Source organism: Mustelus asterias, unplaced genomic scaffold (assembly GCF_964213995.1).
Source record: "Mustelus asterias unplaced genomic scaffold, sMusAst1.hap1.1 HAP1_SCAFFOLD_562, whole genome shotgun sequence".
NCBI classification, from domain to species: Eukaryota; Metazoa; Chordata; class Chondrichthyes; order Carcharhiniformes; family Triakidae; genus Mustelus; species Mustelus asterias.
Window position 1 is genome coordinate 256,599 of NW_027590512.1, and position 16,302 is coordinate 272,900.

Genomic DNA, 16,302 nt, shown 5'->3' on the forward strand with positions numbered 1-16,302 from the left:
GAAATGCTCGCAGTCCTCGAGCTGTGGCCTAATCAGTGTTTTGTACAACTCCATCATCACCTCCCTGCTCCTATCATAAAATCCATACAGGGCAGCAGGAGGCCATTCAGCCCATCAAGTCTGCACCGACCCCAATCCCACCCAGGCCCTATTCCCGTAACTCCACATATTTACCCTGCTAATCCCCCTGACACCAAGGGGCAACTTCGCACGGCCAATCCACCTAACCCGCACATCTCTGAAATGTGGGAGGAAACCGGAGGAAACCCACGCAGGCACGGGGAGAACGTGCAAACTCCACACAGACGGTGACCCGAGCCGGGAATCGAACCCGGGTCCCTAGCGCTGTGAGGCAGCAGTGCTAACCCGCTGTGCGCTATTGTGTGCTACCACTCTATGCCTCGGCTAATAAATGTAAGTGTCCCTATATGCCTTCTTAACCAGCTTATCTACCTGTCCTGCTGCCTTCAGGGATAGAAACATAGAAAAACTACAGCACAAAACAGGCCCTTCGGCCCCACAAGTTGTGCCGAACACATCCCTACCTTTTAGGCCTACCTATAACCCTCCATCCTATTAAGTCCCATGTACTCATCCAGGAGTCTCTTAAAAGACCCTATTGAGTTTGCCTCCACCACCACTGACGGCAGCCGATTCCACTCACCCACCACCCTCTGTGTGAAAAACCTCCCCCTAACATCTCCCCTGTACCTACCTCCCAGCACCTTAAACCTGTGTCCTCTCGTAGCAGACATTTCCACCCTGGGAAAAAGTCTCTGAGAGTCCACCCGATCTATCCCTCTCAACATCTTATACACCTCTATTAGGTCTCCTCTCATCCTACGTCTCTCCAAGGAGAAAAGACCGAGCTCCCTCAGCCTATCCTCATAAGGCATGCCACTCAATCCAGGCAACATCCTTGTAAATCTCCTCTGCACCCTTTCAATCTTTTCCACATCCTTCCTGTAATGAGGTGACCAGAACTGAGCACAGTACTCCAAGTGGGGTCTGACGAGAGTCTTATATAGCTGCATCATTATCCCCGGACTCCTAAACTCAATCCCTCGATTGATAAAGGCCAGCACACCATACGCCTTCTTAACCACCTCCTTCACCTGCGGGGCCGATTTCAGAGTCCTATGGACCCGGACCCCAAGGTCCTTCTGATCCTCTACAGTACTAAGAGTCTTTCCCTTTATATTGTACTCCTTCATCCCATTTGACCTGCCAAAATGGACCACTACGCATTTATCTGGGTTGAAGTCCATCTGCCACTTCTCCGCCCAGTCTTGCATCCTATCTATGTCCCTCTGTAACTTCTGACATCCCTCCAGACTATCCACAACCCCACCAACCTTCGTGTCGTCGGCAAACTTACCAACCCATCCCTCCACTTCCTCATCCAGGTCATTTATGAAAATGACAAACAGCAAGGGTCCCAGAACAGATCCCTGGGGCACTCCACTGGTGACCGACCTCCATTTAGAAAAAGACCCATCTACACACACTCTCTGCCTCCTTTGGGCAAGCCAGTTCTGGATCCACAGGGCAGCAGCCCCTTGGATCCCATGCCCTCTCACTTTTTCTAGAAGCCTTGCATGGGGGACCTGATCGAACGCCTTGCTAAAATCCATATAAACCACATCTACCGCCTTCCCTTTGTCAATGTGTTTAGTCACATTTTTGAAGAACTCCACCAGGCTCGTAAGGCACGATCTGCCCTTGACAAAGCCATGCTGAGTATCCTTGAGCATACTAAACCTCTCCAAATGCTCATAAATCTTGTCCGTCAGGATCTTCTCCATCAGTTTAACAACCACTGAGGTTAGACTCACCGGTCGGTAATTTCCTGGGCTATCCCTATTCCCCTTCTTGAAAATGGGAACCACATCCGCAATCCTCCAGCACCTCTCCTGTCTCCATCGACGAAGCAAAGATCATCTCCAGAGGCTCTGCAATCTCCTCCCTCGCCTCCCACAGTAACCTGGGGTACATCCCATCCGGACCCAGCGACTTATCTATCTTGATGCCATTCAAAGATTCCAGCACAACCTATCCACCGAGCTGTCCCCCACAGCTACGATGCTTTGTTCATTACAACCTATTAACTCACCCCCACCCCCCCCATTCCAGACCATGTGATCTCCAGGGAGAGGCGAAAACCCAGAGTGAAAAACCCCAGGGCCAATATGGGGAAAAAAAAATCTGGGAAATTCCTCTCCGACCCCCTGAGGCGATCGAAACGAGTCCAGGAGATCACACTGGCCCTGATCGGAAAATGCTTCCCAACCCAAAGGAAGGTTCACTCGGTTGATCCCAGGAATGGAGGGATTTTCTTATGAGGTTGAGTAGGTTGGGCCTGTACTCGAGGGAGTTGAGAAGAATGAGAGGCGACCATATTGAGACGTATCGGATTCTCAGGGGGGTTTGACAGGGTGGATGCTGAGAGGTTGTTTCCCCTTGTGGGAGAGTCTCAGACCAGAGGGCACAATCTCAGAGTGAGTCAAAGAACAAAGAAAATTACAGCACAGGAACAGGCCCTTCGGCCCTCCAAGCCTGCACCGACCATGCTGCCCGACTGAACTAAAACCCCCTACCCTTCTGGGAACCATACCCCTCTATTCCCATCCTATTCATGTATTTGTCGAGATGCCCCTTAAAACTCACTACCGTATCCACTTCCACTCCCTCCCCCGGCAGCGAGTTCCAGGCACCCACCACCCTCTGTGTAAGAAACTTGCCTCGTACATCTCCTTTAAACCTTGCCCCTCGCACCTTAAACCTGTGCCCCCCTAGTAATTGACTCTTCCACCCTGGGAAAAAGCTTCTGACTCTCCACTCTGTCCATGCCTCTCATAATCTTGTAGACTTCTATCAAGTCGCCCCTCAACCTCCGTCGCTCCAGTGAGAACAAACCAAGTTTCTCCAACCTCTCCTCATAGCTAATGCCCTCCATACCAGGCAACATCCTGGTAAATCTTTTCTGTACCCTCTCCAAAGCCTCCACATCCTTCTGGTAGTGTGGCGACCAGAATTGAACACTATATTCCAAGTGCGGCCTAACTAAGGTTCTATAAAGCTGCAATATGACTTGCCAATTTTTAAACTCAATGCCCTGGCTGATGAAGGCAAGCATGCCGTATGCCTTCCTGACTACCTTCTCCACCTGCATTGCCACTTTGTGACCTGTGTACCTGTACACCTAGATCCCTTTGCCTATCAATACTCTTAAGGGTTCTGCCATTTACTGTATATTTCCTATCTGTATTAGACCTTCCAAAATGCATTACCTCACATTTGTCCGGATTAAACTCCATCTGCCATCTCTCCGCCCAAGTCTCCAACTGATCTATATCCTGCTGTATCCTCTGATGGTCCTCATCGCTATCCACAAATCCACCAACCTTTGTGTCATCCGCAAACTTGCTAATCAAACCTGGTACATTTTCCTCCAAATCATTTATATATATATTACAAACAGCAAAGGTCCCAGCACTGATCCCTGAGGAATGCCACTTGTCACAGCCCTCCATTCAGAAACACACCCTTCCACTGCTACCCTCTGTCTTCTTTGACCGAGCCAGTTTTGTATCCACCTTACCAGCTCACCTCTGATCCCATGCGACTTCATCTTCTGCACCAGTCTGCCATGAGGGACCTTGTCAAAGGCCTTACTGAAGTCCATGTCGACAACATCCACTGCCCTACCCTCATCAATCATCTTCATCACTTCCTCGGAAAACTCAATCAAGTTAGTGAGACACGACCTCCCCTTCACAAAACCATGTTGCCTCTCGCTAATCCGTCCATTTATTTCCAAGTGGGAATAAATCCTGTCTCAAAGAATCCTCTCCAATAATTTCCCTACCACTGACGTAAGGCCTGTAGTTACCTGGATTATTCTTGCCAACCTTCTTAAACAAAGGAACATGATTGGCTATTCTCCAATCCTCTGGGACCACCCCTGTAAGAGTTTTAACAACACCAGGTTAAAGTCCAACAGGTTTATTTGGTAGCAAATACCATTCGCTTTCGGAGCGCTGCTCCTTCGTCAGATGGAGTGGAAATGTGCTCTCAAACAGGGCACAGAGACACAAAATCAAGTTACAGAATACTGATTAGAATGCGAATCCCTACAGCCAACCAGATCTTAAAGATACAGACAATGTGGGTGGAGGGAGCATTAAGCACAGGTTAAAGAGATGTGTATTGTCTCCAGACAGGATAGCCAGTGAGATTCTGCAAGTCCAGAAGGCAAGCTGTGGGGGTTACTGATAATGTGACATAAATCCAACATCCCGGTTTAGGCCGTCCTCATGTGTGCGGAACTTGGCTATCAGTTTCTGCTCAGCGACTCTGCGCTGTCGTGTGTGGTGAAGGCCGCCTTGGAGAACGCTTACCTGAAGATCCAAGGCTGAATGTCCGTGACTGCTGAAGTGTTCCCCCACAGGAAGAGAACAGTCTTGCCTGGTGATTGTCGAGCGGTGTTCATTCATCCGTTGTCATAGCGTCTGCATGGTTTCCCCAATCTACCATGCCTCGGGACACTCTGGAGGTGTCTGTTGCGATCCTCCTCATCCATCCAACCTCCTCATTGAGGAGGATTGCAACAGACACCTCCAGACGCTGAAAGATGCCCTCATAAGAACAGGATATGGCGCTCGACTCATCGATCAACAGTTCCGACGCGCCACAGCGAAAAACCGCACCGACCTCCTCAGAAGACAAACACGGGACACGGTGGACAGAGTACCCTTCGTTGTCCAGTACTTCCCCGGAGCGGAGAAGCTACGGCATCTCCTCCGGAGCCTTCAACATGTCATTGATGAAGACGAACATCTCGCCAAAGCCATCCCCACACCCCCACTTCTTGCCTTCAAACAACCGCGCAACCTCAAACAGACCATTGTCCGCAGCAAACTACCCAGCCTTCAGGAGAACAGTGACCACGACACCACACAACCCTGGCACAGCAACCTCTGCAAGACGTGCCGGATCATCAACACGGATGCCATCATCTCACGTGAGAACACCATCTACCAGGTACACGGTACGTACTCTTGCAACTCGGCCAACGTTGTCTACCTGATACGCTGCAGGAAAGGATGTCCCGAGGCATGGTACATTGGGGAGACCATGCAGACGCTACAACAACGGATGAATGAACACCGCTCGACAATCACCAGGCAAGACTGTTCTCTTCCTGTGGGGGAAGCACTTCAGCGGTCACGGGCATTCAGCCTTGGATCTTCAGGTAAGCGTTCTCCAAGGCGGCCTTCACCACACACGACAGCGCAGAGTCGCTGAGCAGAAACTGATAGCCAAGTTCCGCACACATGAGGACGGCCTAAACCGGGATGTTGGATTTATGTCACATTATCAGTAACCCCCACAGCTTGACTCCTGGGCTTGCAGAATCTCACTGGCTGTCCTGTCTGGAGACAATACACATCTCTTTAACCTGTGCTTAATGCTCCCTCCACCCACATTGTCTGTATCTTTAAGACCTGGTTGGCTGTAGGGATTCGCATTCTAATCAGTATTCTGTAACTTGATTTTGTGTCTCTGTGCCCTGTTTGAGAGCACATTTCCACTCCATCTGACGAAGGAGCAGCGCTCCGAAAGCTAATGGCATTTGCTACCAAATAAACCTGTTGGACTTTAACCTGATGTTGTTAAAACTCTTACTGTGTTTACCCCAGTCCAACGCCGGCAGCTCCACATCATGACCTCCCCTGCAGCCAGTGAGGATACAAAGAATTCTCTCAAGGCCCCAGCAATTTCCTCCCTTGCCTCTCTCAGTATTCTGGGGTATATCCCATCAGGCTCTGGGGACTTGTCTACCTTAATGTTTCTCAAGAACACCAATACAAAGAACAAAGAACAATACAGCACAGGAACAGGCCCTTCGGCCCTCCAAGCCCGCGCCGCTCCCCGGTCCAGGATTGAATCCTGAATCCAGGATCCCCGCCCAATTTTCCAGCCTATCTACATACCAATATCCTATCCACCGAGCTGTCCCTCACAGCTACGATGCTTTGTTCATCACAACCTATTAACTCACCCCCACCCCCCCCATTCCAGACCATGTGATCTCCAGGGAGAGGCGAAAACCCAGAGTGAAAAACCCCAGGGCCAATATGGGGAAAAAAAAATCTGGGAAATTCCTCTCCGACCCCCTGAGGCGATCGAAACGAGTCCAGGAGATCACAATGGCCCTGATCGGAAAATGCTTCCCAACCCTAGTCATTTCCACTTCCACGAACACCATCTGAATTCCCTGCCCCCGAGACAGGTTCCCAACTATCCGCAGTCTCGCGCTGTACTGGCACCTCCTCCTTTTTGATCTCAACATGACTCAAACTATCTACACATCTTTCCTAGACTCATCATCCACCAAGTCCTTCTCTTTGGTGAATACTGACGCAAAGTACTCATTTAATACCTCGCCCATTTCCTCTGGCTCCACGCATAGATTCCCTCCCCTGTCCTTGAGTGGGCCAACCCTCTCCCTGGCTACCCTCTTGCTCTTTATATATGTGTAAAAAGCCTTGGGATTTTCCTTAATCCTGCTGGCCAATTACTTTTCGTGACCCCTTTTAGCCCTCCTTACTCGTTGCTTAAGTTTCTTTCGACATTCCTGGGTCACCCGATTAGGACGGAGATGAGGAGGAATTTCTTCTCCCAGAGCGGGGTGAATCTGTGGAATTCTTTCCTGCTGGAGAGGCTGGGCCATTAAGAATGTTCAAGGCTGAGACTGAGATTTTTAATCATAGAACATAGAACATAACAGCGCAGTACAGGCCCTTCGGCCCTCGATGTTGCGCCGACCAGCGGAACCAATCTAAAGCCCCTCTAATCTACACTATTCCAATATCATCCATATGTTTATCCAATAACCATTTGAATGCTCTTAATGTTGACGAGTCCACCACTGCTGCAGGCAGGGCATTCCACGCCCTTACTACTCTCTGAGTAAAGAACCTACCTCTGACATCTGTCCTATATCTCTCACCCCTCAATTTAAAGCTATGTCCCCTCGTGTTAGCCATCACCATCCAAGGAAAAAGGCTCTCACTGTCCACCCTATCTAATCCTCTGACCATCTTGTATGCCTCTATTAAGTCACCTCTTAACCTTCTTCTCTCTAACGAAAACAACCTCAAGCCCCTCAGCCTTTCCTCATACGATTTTCTCACCATACCAGGCAACATCCTGGTAAACCTCCTCTGCACCCTTTCCAACACTTCCACATCTTTCCTATAATACGGCGACCAGAACTGTACGCAATACTCCAAATGCGGCCGCACCAGAGTTTTGTACAGTTGCAGCATGACCTCCTGGCTCCGAAACTCAATCCCTCTACCAATAAAAGCTAACACACCGTACGCCTTCTTAACAACCCTATCAACCTGGGTGCCAACTTTCAGGGATCTATGCACATGGACACCCAGATCCCTCTGTTCATCCACACTACCAAGTATCTTACCATTAGCCCAGTACCCTGTATTCCTGTTACTCCTTCCAAAGTGAATCACCTCACACTTTTCCACATTAAACTCCATTTGCCACCTCTCAGCCCAGCTCTGCAGCTTATCTATGTCCCTCTGTGACCTGCCACTTCCCTCCGCACTGTCTACAACTCTACCGACTTTAGTGTCATCCGCGAATTTACTATTCCATCCTTCCACGCCCTCATCCAAGTCATTAATAAAAATGACAAACAGCAGTGGCCCCAAAACAGATCCTTGCGGTACACCACTAGTAACTGAACTCCAGGATGAATATTTCCCATCAACCACCATCCTCTGTTTTCTTACAGCTAGCCAATTCCTGATCCAAACCACTAAATCACCCTCAATCCCATGTGTCCATATTTTCTGCAAAAGCTTACCATGGGGAACCTTATCAAACGCTTTGCTGAAATCAATAAGGGAATCGAGGGTTATGGGGATAAGGCGGGAAAGTAGAGTTGAGGATTATCACATCAGTCAAGATCTCATTGAAGGCAGAACAGAATCGACGGGATGAATGGCCTACTTCTGCTCCGAGCTCTGGTGGTCGGAGTGCTGAACATAGTCCTGTACTGACGTGATAGTTCCAGACACCAAACCAACCCGCTCCAGACACATTCCCCTTGGCCCAAGCAGGAGTGATGGGTCCCACCCTGAGCTGGTGGGCAGCTTTACCCAACCCTATACCTGCACCCCTCACCCCCCCTCTCCACATTGCAGGGGAACCTTACCCCACACTCGGTCACTCCTCAACTGCCAGGGACCTCCCAACACCAATGGGGTGCAGGAAACTCGATCACGGACCACAAGATGCTGGATTCCTGATGATAATCATTACTTCAACAGCAGAAAAGGAACCAGTGAGTCAGTGTGTGTGGAACCCGTACCCCAGTGAGAGTCAGTGTGTGTGGGACCCGTACCCCAGTGAGAGTCAGTGTGTGTGGGACCCGTACCCCAGTGAGAGTCAGTGTGTGTGGAACCCGTACCCCAGTGAGAGTCAGCGTGTGTGGGACCCGTACCCCAGTGAGAGTCAGCGTGTGTGGAACCCGTACCCCAGTGAGAGTCGGTGTGTGTGGAACCCGTACCCCAGTGAGAGTCAGTGTGTGTGGGACTCATACCCCAGTGAGAGTCAGTGTGTGTGGAACCCGTACCCCAGTGAGAGTCAGCGTGTGTGGGACCCGTACCCCAGTGAGAGTCAGCGTGTGTGGAACCCGTACCCCAGTGAGAGTCGGTGTGTGTGGAACCCGTACCCCAGTGAGAGTCAGTGTGTGTGGAACCCGTACCCCAGTGAGAGTCGGTGTGTGTGGAACCCGTACCCCAGTGAGAGTCAGTGTGTGGGGGCCCGTACCCCAGTGAGAGTCAGTGTGTGTGGAACCCGTACCCCAGTGAGAGTCAGTGTGTGTGGGACCCGTACCCCAGTGAGAGTCAGCGTGTGTGGAACCCGTACCCCAGTGAGAGTCAGTGTGTGTGGGACCCGTACCCCAGTGAGAGTCAGTGTGTGTGGAACCCGTACCCCAGTGAGAGTCAGTGTGTGTGGAACCCGTACCCCAGTGAGAGTCAGTGTGTGTGGGACCCGTACCCCAGTGAGAGTCAGTGTGTGTGGAACCCGTACCCCAGTGAGAGTCAGTGTGTGTGGAACCCGTACCCCAGTGAGAGTCAGTGTGTGTGGGACCCGTACCCCAGTGAGAGTCAGTGTGTGTGGGACCCGTACCCCAGTGAGAGTCAGTGTGTGTGGGACCCGTACCCCAGTGAGAGTCAGTGTGTGTGGAACCCGTACCCCAGTGAGAGTCAGTGTGTGTGGGACCCGTACCCCAGTGAGAGTCAGTGTGTGTGGAACCCGTACCCCAGTGAGAGTCAGTGTGTGTGGAACCCGTACCCCAGTGAGAGTCAGTGTGTGTGGAACCCATACCCCAGTGAGAGTCAGTGTGTGTGGGACCCGTACCCCAGTGAGAGTCAGTGTGTGTGGAACCCGTACCCCAGTGAGAGTCAGTGTGTGTGGAACCCGTACCCCAGTGAGAGTCAGTGTGTGTGGGACCCATACCCCAGTGAGAGTCAGTGTGTGTGGGACCCGTACCCCAGTGAGAGTCAGTGTGTGTGGGACCCGTACCCCAGTGAGAGTCAGTGTGTGTGGGACCCGTACACCAGTGAGAGTCAGTGTGTGTGGGACCCGTACCCCAGTGAGAGTCAGTGTGTGTGGGACCCGTACCCCAGTGAGAGTCAGTGTGTGTGGGACCCGTACCCCAGTGAGAGTCGGTGTGTGTGGGACCCGTACCCCAGTGAGAGTCGGTGTGTGTGGAACCCGTACCCCAGTGAGAGTCAGTGTGTGTGGGACCCGTACCCCAGTGAGAGTCAGTGTGTGTGGGACGCGTACCCCAGTGAGAGTCAGTGTGTGTGACCCGTACCCCAGTGAGAGTCAGTGTGTGTGTGGAACCCGTACCCCAGTGAGAGTCAGTGTGTGTGGGACCCGTACCCCAGTGAGAGTCAGTGTGTGTGGAACCCGTACCCCAGCGAGAGTCAGTGTGTGTGGGACCCGTACACCAGTGAGAGTCAGTGTGTGTGGAACCCGTACCCCAGTGAGAGTCAGTGTGTGTGGGACCCGTACCCCAGTGAGAGTCAGTGTGTGTGGGACCCGTACCCCAGTGAGAGTCAGTGTGTGTGGGACCCGTACCCCAGTGAGAGTCAGTGTGTGTGGGACCCGTACCCCAGTGAGAGTCAGTGTGTGTGGGACCCGTACACCAGTGAGAGTCAGTGTGTGTGGAACCCGTACCCCAGTGAGAGTCAGTGTGTGTGGGACCCGTACCCCAGTGAGAGTCAGTGTGTGTGGGACCCGTACCCCAGTGAGAGTCAGTGTGTGTGGGTCCCGTACCCCAGTGAGAGTCAGTGTGTGTGGAACCCGTACCCCAGTGAGAGTCAGTGTGTGTGGAACCCGTACCCCAGTGAGAGTCAGTGTGTGAGGGGAAGTGGTGGATTGGGGGCGGGGGAGGCGGAGGGTTGGGGGGAGTGCGTTAATCGGAATAAAGAAAGAGCAGTTCTCAGTAAATCAGCAGTTTATTAGTGTTGGCGGGTCAGAGGACAGTGAAACTGGCACAGTTCAGCGTGACGCTGGATAGAGAGAGAGAGAGAGTCAAACAGCCAGTCCAATACCTCAACGGACGGGTCACCCAGACTGGGTCACGTCCCGGGTCAAAGGTGAAAGTTCGTGCATTCAGTGCGGTGGGTGAGGAGTAATTGGCAGCAGGGGGGGGGGGGGGCAAAGCCATTCCCAGCAGCCTCTGTTACCATATCCCAGCATGCAGCTTTTGGGTCAGAGCGGCCAGTTTGCAAAGTGGGGGAGTAGGCTGGGAACCCGCCCCCCTCCCCTCCGCCCCACGGTGGGGAGAACGAGAGAGAGAGACACCATCGCGATTCGCCTGGCAGCTACGGCCCTCCGTGGATAAAGTGCGATACGAGCGGGAATGGCCAGAGCGACACAAGCTTCCAGAGGAAAGGCCACAGAACGGGAAGTCCAAACTCTGCACCAGAGTCCCAGCAGGAGGGAGAAGCCTTGTTGTTGTTGTTGTTGTTATTGTGCATGCAGAGTGGGGAATCTGCACCGCCCCCTCCCCTCCCCCCTCATCGCCAGAAAGCCGCTCAAGCCTGGATGGGATCTTGCTATTCTCCAAGAGAAAGGAGTCAATGACGCGAGACATGCTGACAAACCTCCTCCCTCACACACACAGGTCTCTGTCCGTTTAACCAATGTCCCATTGTGTGTTTTAAAACTTGGGCAGCGAGGGGAGGGAGGTTTGTGTTGGGTGGGGGGGCGGCGGGGGGGAGGAGGGTTCCGGGACAGGCCAGCCCCGTGTCCTCTTGGCTATAGGTGCGATGTTGGCTTCTCCAGGGTTCTGCCCAGGAACTGATCCAGCATGCTGTCCTCAATATCAACTGAGAGGGAGAGAGAGAGAGAGAGAGAGAGAAATCAGCAACTCGCCTTGTCCATGTCTACCCCTCCAACCCACTCCCATCGCCATCTCCTCTCCTCCCCCACCTTCCCAAATCCACAGGCAGCACCGCCTCCCTGCTATTCAACTGCAGAGTGCATCAGAACCAAAGCCCAACCACCTCTCTCCTCCCCTCTATCGAATTTCTCCACATATCTCTCTCTCTGCAGGTGGTCTGGTTAATTAGTTGGTCTGGTTAGTTAACCAGTTTAAATAGTAAGACCAGTTAAGTTAGCAAGCCTGGTTAGCCAGCCCACGCGGTTAGCTCACTCCCTCAATTACCTAACCAGGCAGGCCGTTTAGTTAGCCTGGTCTGGTGGCCACGTTAGACGGCCTGGTTAGTCCACCAGTTAATTAGTTAGCCCGGTTAGCTGGCTTGCCTGGTCAGTCGGTTTCAGTACAAGGTTAGTTTAGTCTGGTTAGTTAGCGAGCTCACTTGGTTAAATTGCCCAATGAGTTGGCTGGCCTAGTTAATTAGTTAACCTGGTAATTCAGTTTGAGATCAGGAACTCAGTTCCGAGGATCGCAGGACTGTGGGATTAACCAGAATGAAACCTACTCCCGAATTAAACCCACTCCCAGTCCCGGATTAATACAGCTCCCAATCCTGTTTAAACCCATTTTAGCCCGGGATTAGCTACAGGTCCGGTCCCCCCCATGCCGACACTATCGTTAAGAAAGCCCCACCAATGCCTCTACTTTCTCAGGAGACTAAGGAAATTTGGCATGTCAGCTACGACTCTCACCAACTTTTACAGATGCCCCATAGAAAGCATTCTTTCTGGTTGTATCACAGCTTGGTCTGGGGCTCCTGCTCTGCCCAAGATCGCAAGGAACTACAAAAGGTCGTGAATGTAGCCCAATCCATCACGCAAACCAGCCTCCCATCCATTGACTCTGTCTACACTTCCCGCTGCCTCGGGAAAAGCAACCAGCATAATCAAGGACCCCACGCACCCCGGACATTCTCTCTTCCACCTTCTCCCGCCGGGAAAAAGATACAGAGGTCTGAGGTCACGTATCAACCGACTCAAGAACAGCTTCTTCCCTGCTGCTGTCAGACTTTTGAATGGACCTACCTCACATTAAGTTGATCTTTCTCTACACCCTAGCTATGACTGTAACACTACTTTCTGCACTCTCTGCCAATGTCCTTGGCAGACAGGATTAAGGAGAATCCCAAGGCATTTTATTCATACGTTAGGAACAACAGGGTTGTCAGGGAAAAAATCGGACCTCTCAGGGACAAAAGTGGGGAATTATGCTTAGAGCCCAAAGAAGTAGGGGAGATCCTAAATGAATACTTTGCGTCAGTATTCACAAAGGAGAGGGATGTGTTGACTGGGAGTGTCTCCGAGGAGAGTGTTGACCCGTTAGAGAAAATCTCCATTACAAGGGAGGAAGTGTTAGGTTTTTTTAGGGAATGTAAAGACTGACAAATCCCCAGGGCCTGATGGAATCTATCCAAGGCTGCTCAGGGAGACGAGAGATGAAATCGCTGGGCCTCTGACGCAAATCTTTGTCTCGTCACTGGACACAGGTGAGGTTCCAGAGGATTGGAGGATAGCTAATGTGGTCCCGTTATTTAAGAAGGGTAGGAAGGATAACCCGGGAAATTATAGGCCGGTGAGCTTGACGTCCGTGGTGGGGAAGTTGTTAGAGAGGATTCTTAGAGATAGGATGTATGCGCATTTAGAAAGGAATAAACTCATTAACGATAGTCAGCATGGTTTTGTGAGGGAGGTCATGCCTCACTAACCTGGTGGAGTTTTTTTGAAGAAGTGACCAGAATGGTTGACGAGGGAAGGGCCGTGGATGTCGTCTATATGGACTTTAGTAAAGCGTTTGACAAAGTCCCTCATGGTAGGTTGGTGCAAAAGGTTGGATCTCATGGGATAAAGGGGGAGGTGGCTAGATGGGTGGAGAACTGGCTTGGTCACAAAAGACAGAGGGTGGTAGTGGAAGGGTCTTTTTCCGGCTGGAGGCCTGTGACTAGTGGTGTTCCGCAGGGTTCTGTATTGGGACCTCTGCTGTTTGTGATTTATATGAACGATCAGTAAGTTTGCGGACGACACGAAAATGGCTGGACTTGCAGATAGTGAGGAACATTGTCAGAGGCTACAGAAGGATATAGATAGGCTGGAAATTTGGGCAAAGAAATGGCAGATGGAGTTCAATCCAGATAAATGCGAAGTGATGCATTTTGGTAGAACTAACGTAGCGGGGAGCTATACGATAAATGGCAGAACCATAAAGGGTGTAGATACGCAGAGGGACCTGGGTGTGCAAGCCCACAGATCCTTGAAGGTGACGTCACAGGCGGAGAAGGTAGTGAAGAAGGCATATGGCATGCTTGCCTTTATAGGATGGGGCATAGAGTATAAAAGTTGGGGTCTGATGTTGCAGCTGTATAGAACGTTGGTTCGGCCGCATTTGGAATACTGCGCCCAGTTCTGGTCGCCACACTACCAGAAGGACGTGGAGGCTTTAGAGAGAGTACAGAGGAGGTTTACCAGGATGTTGCCTGGTATGGAGGGGCTTAGTTATGAGGAGAGATTGGGTAAACTGGGGTTGTTCTCACTGGAAAGACGGAGGATGAGGGGTGACCTAATAGAGGTGTATAAAATTATGAAAGGCATAGATAGGGTGAACGGTGGGAAGCTTTTTCCCAGGTCGATGGTGACGTTCACGAGGGGTCATAGGTTCAAGGTGAGGGGGGAGGGGGAGGTTTAACACGGATATCAGAAGGACGTATTTTACACAGAGGGTGGTGGGGGCCTGGAATGCGCTGCCGGGCAAGGTGATGGAGGCGGACACACTGGGAACGTTTAAGACTTATCTAGATAGCCATATGAACGGAGTGGGAATGGAGGGATACAAAAGAATGGTCTAGTTTGGACCAGGGAGCGGCGCGGACTTGGAGGGCCGAAGGGCCTGTTCCTGTGCTGTATTGTTCTTTGTTCTTTCCTTCTCTATGAACGGTATGCTTTGTCTGTACAGTGCGCAAGAAACAATACTTTTCACTGTATACTAATACACGTGACAATAATAAATCAAATCAAAGATTAGCTCCAATAGACTCTCAACCTGCTTAAACCCGGATTAGCTCTGGTTTAACTCCAAATTAACACGACTCTCAATCCGGATTAAATCCAGATCTACTCCACTGTTGACCCTGTTTATACCCGGTTTAAAATAGAGTTTATTCCCAGCCCTCAATCTGGATTAGCTCCAGTTTAAACCCACCCCTGATCCGGGTTAAATCCAGATTAATCCTGGGTTTATCCCGGTTTTCCCACCTTTCCGGGAGCACCCCACCTGCCCCAGTTTGAGGGCTCGGCCTCTCCAGGAGTTAATCCGGATTTACCCTGCTCCCATTTCAATCTGGGTGGAGTTCTAGCTCGGCTCCTGATCCGGTTTCAATCCGGATTAACCCCGCTCCTGATTCAATCTGGACTAGCTCCGCTCCTGATCCGGTTTCAATCCAGATTAACCCCACTCCTGATTCAATCCGGACTAGCTCCGCTCCTGATCCGGTTTCAATCCAGATTAACCCCGCTCCTGATTCAATCCGGACTAGCTCCGCTCCTGATCCGGTTTCAATCCGGATTAACCCCGCTCCTGATTCAATCCGGACTAGCTCCGCTCCTGATCCGGGCTAAATCCGGATTAACCCCGCTCCTGATTCAATCCGGACTAGCTCCGCTCCTGATCCGGTTTCAATCCGGATTAACCCCGCTCCTGATTCAATCCGGACTAGCTCCGCTCCTGATCCGGTTTCAATCCGGATTAACCCCGCTCCTGATTCAATCCGGACTAGCTCCGCTCCTGATCCGGTTTCAATCCGGATTAACCCCGCTCCTGATTCAATCCGGACTAGCTCCGCTCCTGATCCGGTTTCAATCCGGATTAACCCCGCTCCTGATTCAATCCGGACTAGCTCCGCTCCTGATCCGGTTTCAATCCGGATTAACCCCGCTCCTGATTCAATCCGGACTAGCTCCGCTCCTGATCCGGTTTCAATCCGGATTAACCCCGCTCCTGATTCAATCCGGACTAGCTCCGCTCCTGATCCGGTTTCAATCCGGATTAACCCCACTCCTGATCCGGATTATCCCGGTTTTCCCCCGGGTTTATCCCGGTTTTCCCACCTTTCCGGGAGCGCCCCACTTGCCCCAATTTGGGGGCTCGGCTCCTCCGGCGGCAGCAAAGCCCCAGCGGGTCCCGGGGGCAGAGACTCGGCGCCGGGACTCGATCCGGATCCGCTCCCGGATCCCCGCCGTCCGCCGCCGCTGCTGCTGCCGATCCGCCTTCGCTCCCGGACATCTCGGCACCGCCGCCTGGGATCGGACTGTGCAGCCCCGGAAACCCCGCCTTAAAGCGGCACCGACCCTGCCCGATATCCGGTCCATGGACCAGAATTCCCTTAAAGCGGCACCGACCCTGTCCGATATCCGGTCCATGGACCAGAATTCCCTTAAAGCGGCACCGACCCTGTCCGATATCCGGTCCATCGACCAGAATTCCCTTAAAGCGGCACCGACCCTGCCCGATATCCGGTCCAAAGACCAGAATTCCCTTAAAGCGGCACCGACCCTGCCCGATATCCGGTCCATAGACCAGAATTCCCTTAAAGCGGCACCGACACTGTCTGATATCCGGTCCATAGACCAGAATTCCCTTAAAGCGGCACCGACCCTGTCTGATATCCGGTCCATAGACCAGAATTCCCTTAAAGCGGCACCAGCACTGCCCGATATCCGGTCCATTAAACCAGAAATACTTTAAAGCGGCACCAGCCCTGCCCG

General features: G+C 51.9%; 1 long non-coding RNA gene across 1 annotated transcript; it reads right to left on the bottom strand.

Moving 5' to 3' along the window:
• Window positions 1–10,543: 10,543 nt before the first annotated feature.
• Window positions 10,544–15,930, bottom strand: LOC144487058 (uncharacterized). Its single transcript, XR_013496364.1, has 2 exons — window positions 15,646–15,930; window positions 10,544–11,438 (listed from the first exon to the last, which is right to left on the bottom strand). It is a non-coding gene; the product is annotated as an uncharacterized LOC144487058 (long non-coding RNA).
• Between the last annotated feature and the right edge of the window lie 372 nt (window positions 15,931–16,302).